Genomic DNA, 9,945 nt, shown 5'->3' on the forward strand with positions numbered 1-9,945 from the left:
TCTGATTAATAAGAGCACCCACTATAACAACCTTTAAGATAATGAATAGCCTCTCCTAGCTCCCAGACTTGTTCTTATGTGATCAATCAGGTGTAAATGGCAAATAAAGTTACTTGGAGACGAAAATAAATGAACAAACATATTGTAGCAGGTAATTAAAGAGAATGCTTTGATATTCTGCTAATCCTGTTTAGCCTTTCCTCTTTCCCTTGCTTGCCAGCTACAGAATTGCTGCAGCCTGTTTATACCAGACAAGGGAGCATTAATTTAAATGAGGGGTGTGTTCATTAGTTAGTATGCAAACATGAACAGTGCTGGGGCACAAGGCATAGACACCAGGAATTTATAACAAAAGATTGTCTGAAACTGCCCTCATCTCTGAGTTCATCTGAGTTGAGAAGTGTGTAGGCTTAGCCCCAGTGCTGTGTGCAATTTTGGGTGCCACAATATGAGAGAGACATTTAGCTCCTAGAAAGTGTCCAAAGCAGGGAAGCAAGGATGGAGAAGGGTCTGGAGGAGAAGCCGTGTGAGGAGGGGCTGAGGGCACTGGGTCTGTTCAGCCTGGAGGAGACTGAGGGGAGACCTCACTGCAGGTACAGCTTCATCGTGTGGGGAACAGGAGGGGCAGGCACTGATCTCTGCTCTGTGGTGACAGTGACAGGACCCAAGGGGGCGGCCTGAAGTTGTGTCAGGGTAGATTTAGGTTGGATATTGGGAAAAGTTTCTTCCCCCAGAGGGTGGCTGGGCACTGAACAGGCTCCCCAGGGCAGTGGTCACAGCACCAGCCTGACAGAGCTCAAAGAGCATTTGGACAATGCTGTATGGCAGATGATGTGATTATTGGGCTGTCCTGTGCAGGGTCAGGACCTGGACTTGGGTGATCCTTGATTGCTCCTTTCCTGGACTTTTTCATGTATTCTTTTTAATCTGGGGCAACCCCAAGTAAATCCTGATTTTATTTATTAGTTACTGTAAAAAGACCCTTTAAAATAGCCTCAGATATCAGGCAGTACAGGCTAATGATCAAGACATCAAAAGAGAGTCAGGAAACAGTTTCCATCTCCAGTGAGGGGGTGTACATCAATCCAGGCTCAAGAAATGTTAAACTGTTATGGGACATTCATGTCAAATTTGCTAGTGTGAAATCACTGAAGAGGTGACAAGACATTTATGCACATGGTCCTGATGTCGGTCCTTAATTAAAGCCAGTTGTTCACCTCTCAGTTTTGTTTTCCTTTGCTATAATAGGGATTGTACTTATTTATTGAAAAGTATCTTGAGTGTTCCTGGTTACAGAAACTTGGTGAAGATCATTTCTTTGCACATTTGATACCTGAAGAGAATATCATAGAGTCTTTATGGGAAACTGTTTGGAGGATCCATCCCATAGGATAAAAGCAGGGAAGGCTAACATCCTAGTAATTAGTTGTCAGAATTCCAAGGGGTCTTGAACATTTTAAAAATTAAATATTACATAGAGGTAAAGATATTATAAAAGAAATGATTCATAAAATCAGGGCTTAGGCTTGTTACTTTTCTAAGTACAACTAAACAGCTAGTTAATTTCCCATGGGAAGGAATTAAAAGAATGAAAGCCAGTTAACACAACAAGTTATTCTTGTGAGGAAAAAAAGTTTGCACCTGCATAAACAATAAATCTATCCCAGGAGAATCAGTGAAGAAATTATGTAAACAACCCAAAACCAGATTTCATAGACAGGTAAAATACCATTTACTAACCAATGAATTGAGTGGCATAAAAACTACTAGCCAATTGGAGTTATACACGAGGTTTGTAAAAACTGTATAAAAATGAGTTATGAGAATAAAGAATTGACTTTTCTGCATGAAGAAACTGAGTCCTGTCTGCTTTAATGCAACAGTAGCATTCAGCTAAAAAGTGGTTTCTCACCTTCCTCTTTAAACAGCCTGAGTAGCAAAAAAAAAAATCAAAATTCCACTACCTTAAAATTTGAAAAAAGTTCTTATGGAGATTTGGGGATTAGTGATCAGACAAATTAGTAGAATATAAAATGTAGCAGAAAGTACACAGATTAATGTTGTATCCCTGAGAAAAATCAATGTGAATTTTATAGAAAGAAGTTTGGTCTTGCTCATCCTTTAAAGAATCAATAATAATTTGCTATTGTATACTTGTGCTTCAAAAACCTTTCAACAGCCCATCAAAGATATCAAATTATTTTTTCTTTCCAAGATTCTCTCATGGGCAAATAAATACTCAAAAACTGGAAAGAAAGGGTAGGAAAAGTCAGTTTTGTCAGTAGAGGAAAACCATTCTTGAGTCACATACTTCCATACTGGGCCCAGTATTGCCCATGACAAAAACTATCTGGAGAAAGACTGAAAAGTGAAAGAGCTAAGTTTATTGATGGTGCAGAGGTCTTTCAGAGCTGACAAAGTTGTTAATACAACTGCCAAAAAACTCCCAATACTGAGCTACCAGGTGTGTAAAAACTTAGGATAAATGACTAAATGTGGAAAAAGTAAAAAAGGATGATAGCCATGTAAAATGTAATTTTACCTTCGGAGTGAGGTGTTCTAAACTGTTGATTGTATCTAAGAAAGAGACTTCAGAGGTCTAGTAACAGGGCTTGTGAAAATGTTAGTTCAGGAGTCAACAACAGTCAGCAGAAAAAAAATTGGATGTTTTTGAGTTATTGCAAAAAAATAAAGAACAAAACTGAAAAAGGCAATGGCACTTCACGAACATGAATCCTGGGTATTGCTGGGAAATCTGTCTCCCTGCCACTGCAAGGACATAACAGAAGGAGTACAGAGTAGAGCAATAATGATGAAAAAAATTTACAGAGCAACTCCCAGAGGAAGGATTAGACAGACAAGAACTCCTCATCTCAGAGAAGAGACACTGTAGGGAGCTTTTGACAGAACTATAAAATCATGAGTGAAACTGAGAATGTAGACAGGGAGCTGATGGTTGTTCCTCATAATTCAAGAACTATGGGAGCTCTGATGTGAAGTTTCAGACCAAACAAACTAATGAGGAGTTCATTGTCACAGGAAGCTGTGAAGAACACCGCTGACAGCTTCAAAGTCAGACTAGACTAGATAAAGGCTTCTAAAAATATTAAAACCAGTATCTAAACATTACCTTCGTATGTTCACAAGGCAGGATTGTTGGACTGATGTAAGAAGTAAGATTGCTGTGTTTGCTCTGTTTCTTAAGACTCCCATCTAGAAATTGATTCTTGGTGACTGCTGGAGACATGCTGCTGGAGGATGCTGCAAAGTTTTATCAAGTTCTGAGCCACTAAGACCATTCCTACATTCTTAGCATCACTATTAATTTTTCAGCTGTGAGAAGCTGAAGTCAATCTTTTAGGTTAGCAATACCACACTATAGCTGTCCAATGTGGGTGAGTTCTGAGCCTTAAAGAAGTGCAAAAATGTTCCTGTTTGTCCCCCGTAATCAGGCTCTTCATTACTTCTATAGAATAAATCTCACCAGAAAAGACTTTAATTGCTTCCTTATAAGTTTGTTTCTAAAATCCACTACAGTACTGAACACTTCATAGTTTATTCCACTGCAAATGCTATTCTTCTAAACTGGAAATTAATTCCTTCAAGTTGTATTTGAACTAATTCAGTACAAAAAATGGGTACCCTCCCCTTCTCTTTCCTCCTTTCTGTTCCTAATGATTAATTCTAAATCAGCTAAACTTTAAATTCCTTACATGAATAGGTACAATGGATAAAGAATTACATGAATTTAAAGTAAGTGATGTAAAATGAATGTTTATTCATTAGTAATGAGCTTTATGCATCTGTAATAAGCATTACCCTCAAATTTTAAGGTGTGTTGACTAGATGACTAAGAACTTCTCCAAGTTATTTAGCATACTAGATAAGATTAAGTTTATTGTCTGAGTTGTGCAAAATTATGGGGTATTACATAACTCTGACATTTTTTTCTTTTAATTAGAAAAATAAAGTGCTAAAACACCCATTCAGGAAAACAGCAAAGCATGTATTTAACTATAATATAATTTATTCATTCAGATGAAGGTTTCTTGTAACTATGGCCTTACGTGCTTTGCTGAAGCGTAGATGAAGCAGAGACTTAATGAATAAGGCAGAAATTCTAATGAGGTCAACCAAAAATAGCAAAGTACCTAAAAAGCTGCATTTTGATGTAGCTCTGTCTTCCTTTCCATCCCTATTGATTACACCTGGCCAGCTGACTCCACCTACTCAACATTCATCGCAGGACGGGAGCAAAAATCAGACTGTAAAAATTAAGAGTTGTATTATAAAAATAATATGCCTGCATTTAATATCCAGTACCCCTGTTACAGCTGTAAATGTTACATTGCTGTGACAGATACAAAATAAGTCAGAGAAGAACCTGAACTTTTCTGCCTGGAGAGTTTTCCAGTCAATTCACTGCAGGAGTTGGGAAGGGGCAATGTGTTATGGGGCTGCACCAGCTCTAAAGGATCTGGTTACAAAATGCAGGCACTGCTCCAGGACTGTGAAAATATGGATAGTTTTAAGGCAGATTTACATATGGAGAAATATTGACTTTCTTCATGTAGAGTGCCTGCCTTCTGGATGAATTTATGTTTAAAATGGCAAACTTATTATTGAAGTACTGTCATTTTATACAAATGTCATTTGCATTGCTCTTATTTTGATAATGAAAAAAGATACCTTGAAGCAATAATATTAATTATTGTTAATAATAATTCTCATTCTGCCATGGAGGACAGGAAACAATAAGTCTTTTCTTAATTCTTTCAACTATTGAGCAAAATGTTTTAGAATCAAGAAAAATGTGAGTTGATATGTTAAAAACATTGCCAATGCACTTTATTTCTCAAAAATTAATATTATTGTCTTTTTGCTCTTTCACCATAATTCAATTAAAATTATTTTGTGTTACAAAGCTGAAATAAAACATCTATACATGTTAGAACAGTTTGGCTGGACTTCAGTGACAAAGCACTGACACCAACTCTCTGTACAAGGCAGATCAGCCTCTCCCTTGTGCCCAGGCCAATGTGGGCACTGAAAATGACTGGGGAGCTGAGGGATCCATCCTACTCCAGCTTTGCATCACAGCCTGTGCAAAGCCATCAACACAAGTCTCCCCCATCCTAGCAGGAGCTGCATTCGCCCCAGTGCTGCAATTTGTAAGAATGAAATAAATTCCAGAGGAGCAGCAGCATGCAACACAGTTCTGATTAAAATAACACATCAGTTATGGCAGTTTTTGTTTCCAGTATCTAGACAGCTTTCATCCTTCCTTTTGTACGGGGAAAGGGAATGGCAGAACAGTCGAAAGATTTTAGAACCTGTTTAGTTTTCTTCTGTTTGGGCAGGTCCCCTATTGCTACAACTTTGCACAACTACACTGAACTAATTTGACTTATGAAAGATCTGCTTTTCATTATAATTCCTTTCATTTCATGGACCTGGACACATGTTGGGAAGGTAGAATTAGGAAGAAATTATAAATGACTCTGTAGCCAGAAAGGCTAAGGAAGAAATACAAATGATAGCACGGTTTGAATAATTCAAAGAAACCGGGCTGGTATACCAGAACACATTCTTTCCTGCAATAAAACCAAGCTGAGACCCCTCATCCCAGCCTTATAAGGAAAGGTCTGAAGGACCCTGAGATAACCAAAAATATGCAAAAATAGCGATTTCTATAGGTTGCACACAAATGTTACTGTATTAGTATATTTAGAAAGATTGGTTAGTGAAAGAATAGAATATTCATATGTATTGGTTATATAAGTAATTGTAAAAGAGAGTTCGCTCTCTTGTTTCTCTTGCTCTCTTTTGCTGCTCTCTTACTATGCTCTCTCTTGGTCTCTCTCTTGCTACTCTCTTACTACACCTCTCCTGGCTCTCTTGGTCTCTCTTTAGCTCTCTTAGCTTTCTTGTCTCACACTTTTTACATGCTCTTTTTCCCCGGCTCTCTCACTTCTGTTCTGTTACTCTCTTTCTTAGAAATCTTAAATCTTGAACTCATGTATTCATATTTTACCCTCTTTTGTATTGTTCCCTCCGAGCCCGCTTTGAGCTCTATCTGCTGGCTCATAGCAGGCTCTCTCTCTCTCTCTATCCCATGCCCTGAAATAAACTTCTAACACCTAACTCGATTATAGAGGTCTTTGCCATGTCCCAGACCGTCCCAGAAAACATCTCCTACAGACACACACTTAATAATTTGAGAGTGCCACAGAGGGAAAAGCGCCTGGTGCCCATCCTGACATTGCAATCACACGGTCTGGGGGGATGACATCTGTCACTGCCCTTTGTTTGGTTATGAACAAACTTGGGGTAGAGAGAATATGGGTCAGAAAATGAGCAAAGGGTGAACCTGGGAAAGCATGGAGCACAAAGAGACAGAGATTGGTATGTTTTTATTTATATTCCTCAGAAAGAGACATTAACTACAAAACTGTTTTACTTTCAGGCACATATGTAGGATTTTTTTACATTTTTTTTTTTAAGCGAGTAATCCTTAGGGTTTGTTGAAAAAAACCAAAAACAACCATGAAGAAGCAAGGAAAAAAAGCCAAGAGAACAATTTTATGGCAAAAATACTGGTTTTTGTGAATGAAAATGCTTTGAGGGAGGAGATTTTAGTATCTTATGAGTTTCAAAACAATTTCTTTTTACTTTTGTACTTGAAAGTTTCTCTTTTCATCCCAATATGGTATTGCTAAAGAGTTTATTTTGGTATATTTTATTGCTATGTTTTGTCATTAAGAAATATATCTGAATGGTACCTAAAGAAAACAAACACTTTGGTAATAAACTACAATGCTTTCATACTGACACATTTAAAATCTCCCATTCCATGAAATAAGAGAATAGCAGTAAAATTTTAGAATCTAATGAAATCTAATAAGTATTTTAAACTGTAAAATCAATAAATCAATTAAGTGATATATGAGCAAATTCATGGTAGGGTTTTTTTCCTTTGTTTTTATGTTTCCTTGTCTCTTTTTCTTTTTTATTTTGTCATTGCACTGGGATGTATCCTACAAAGACTTGGTTTTATTCATATACTTGTTTTAGGCACTTCCATTAATTTAAAGCAACTAATAAACACAGATTAAGTGTATGTGTAGGATGGGTATTAGCAGTAAGTATGAACTGGGGGGTTTTTAGCATGGAACTATTTGAGAACACTGTTCTCAAAAAGCTAAAGCAAATCAAATCACACAATTATCTGATATCAGGGCTGATTTCAGGAACAATCAGAGCTGTGGTGGCAGTGAGCAGAGATGTAGTAGGGTGATAGTCACCTGATAAATATGGAGTTACTGTGAGCCCTGCTCAGTGTGGCTTACACTCTTTGTCAGCCAGTCTTCCCATTAACTCTCTACTCTTTTAATTAGTCCAGAATTGCTCGTGCCAACTGCATCCATAGAAAAAAATTGTAGAGTGAGAACCTAGCTGCCATTTTCTTCACCAGAAATACATAAAGCTGTTGTAATGTAACAGGTGAAAGCAAAAGGGGTATCAGATGAAGAAAAAAAACCATTGTAGAACTGAATGAATGGTTCTTTCAAGTGGAAATGAGAACTCCTGAAGTTGCTCAAAAAGTTGCATTGACTACTGGATTTTTGTTCTCCTTGGCCCAGCTTTACTTAAATGGTGTAAATTAATACTGGAGTGATGTCTTTGTATTAATAACTTCATTTTCATCTACCATTCCTACAGTGAGTATTGTTTTTGCAGCCATAATTATGAAAAACATGAGTTGTAGCTGACAGGCTTAACTACAGAACACAGATAAATATGTCCAACATACCCACATTACCATTCTGGGAGGGAAGAAAAACTGCTGAATGCTGCTCAAGTGATATTTGCCTGCCACCACTTCCTAGTTATACATGTAGCATCCATGCCTCTGTTTTTACTCATTTTATTAATGAGTAAACAGAAAAACATCTGTATATTTAGGAACAATTCTGTGTTACAAAATACCTGCCCAGGAATGTTGTTTGGACTTCTGTTCCCTAGCTCTTCAGCAAGGAGCTAACTTGGCACAATGGTGGTTTAGTATCAGTCTTTTCTGTATAAACCAGCAAGACATTCAGAGTCATTTTTATTTCCACCTCCATGAACACTTCCTAATTTCTAACAAAAATAAATAGCAGGAATGAAGAATATGAGGATATATATGTGTTGTGGGATCATCTTACTCCTCCTCAAAGTACACATTCTGTCTTTACTTCATTGTAGTGCGACAATTAATAGATGGAAATCAGCTATTTTATTTTAGTTTCTGTTTGAAAGGCAAACTGATGTATGTTTGAGGGAAGAATGGTTATACATTCCCCAAGTTGCTCATTGCTCTTTATTTGAATCTCTCCTTGCACTTGTGTGTGCATTATGCATCTGGCAGCAGCTCAGCCTTACGTGCCTTTAGCCTGAAGCCTTCTGCTGGAACAGGGATCCTTGTGAGTGGTGCCAGCTCCAAGAGCATGCTGGACAAGGTGCTCCCTGCTCAGGCCACAGCCACACTGCACCTGCAGCAGCTTGGAGAGGGCAGGGAAAGGCTGGGTGTAGGCCAATCCTGGTTGTGTGCACAGCTGCCCTTTGGTCCTTCCTGTCCTTTGGTCACTCCTGGGAGATGACCACGTTGGATTTTCTCTGCAGCTTTGTCTGTAACTGTACAACACCACATGTGCCATCTTACCACAAAACCCCTTTAACAAGGGCTGCCATGTAAGAGCTGTCACCCAGTCCCGTGGTGACACCCCCAGCCCTGTCTGCCCCTGCCCAGCCCCTCTCTGGGGCCCCTCCACCTGCGACACCTGGGGACCAATGTCACCCCCAGGGCCACCAGCCCCTGCTCCAGCACCCCAGCAGGATCAGCCTCCAGCTCACCACAGCCCATCCCAGCCAGGGTGCCACAGAGCTGGACCCACACCCCAGCCCCAGACACCCCCAAATCCAGAGAGGTGCCCCGTGCCCAGGACTGGCCCCAGCTGCTCTGGGCTGAGCCTGGGCTGCCACTGCCGTGGGGAGTCCCCACGTTCCCTGCCCCAGGGGAGCTGCCAGGCTCTTGCTGCACCCTGGGATATGTAAGAATAGTTAACCAAGTGAATGAAATGAGTCCTGAAGTGTTAAAGGGCCGTGGCCAAGCTGGGTGATTCGAACATAAAATGATTTCTGACTGTGCACATTAGGTTTGCTGGCAGACACCTCTGTGCTCTGCACAGATACATCTCTAACTGGGTTTCCTTCAATATTCCAACTATAAGAATTTGGATTCAGTGTGCTGGAGACATGCCTTCTTTACAAATATTTGAAAGAGTAAAACAGTGTCTACGTTGTTCAGAGCAGGAAAAAACATTGTTGAATTAATATATAAGTTGTTCAGACTTGCTAATATATTTTAATCATGAACAGATCTGACTAAAAGCTTCCTTTTAACTCTGCAGGTAATTGAAGAATTTCACAAGAGAAAAATTACCTCTTACTGTGTTTTTCCTTTGTTTCTGTTGAGAGGAAAGATTCAAATGCTTCTTTCTAACTTTTCCAATCATTTTTAGTCACTAACCCTTCAATCTAAGTGCAATTATTTAAAACATTTTGGTGGAAATATCTCTACAATCACAGCGATTTCTCAGAGCAGTTGCCTCACATCTGACAGGTCAATCTGCAGATACACTTGAGGATGACAATAATTAAAAAAGCCCTCAACAAAATGTCATTCAAAAATAGGATTTTATTGCAAATATTTTGAATGTGAATTTAACGCTTGTGGATTATCCCTGACAAGTCAATCTAGGAATATGACATCTAACTTTCTCCACAGAAAAGAACTTGATGGCAAAAATATCCCAGTGGAGTCTTGCTCCAAGACTAGTCTTTAAAGAGGCAGGTATTTGGCCTCCAGAGGTGCATGGTGGTGCATGGATTTACTGGGAGAGG

This window comes from Cyanistes caeruleus, chromosome 3, assembly GCF_971803275.1.
Source record: "Cyanistes caeruleus chromosome 3, bCyaCae1.hap1.1, whole genome shotgun sequence".
NCBI classification, from domain to species: domain Eukaryota; kingdom Metazoa; phylum Chordata; class Aves; order Passeriformes; family Paridae; genus Cyanistes; species Cyanistes caeruleus.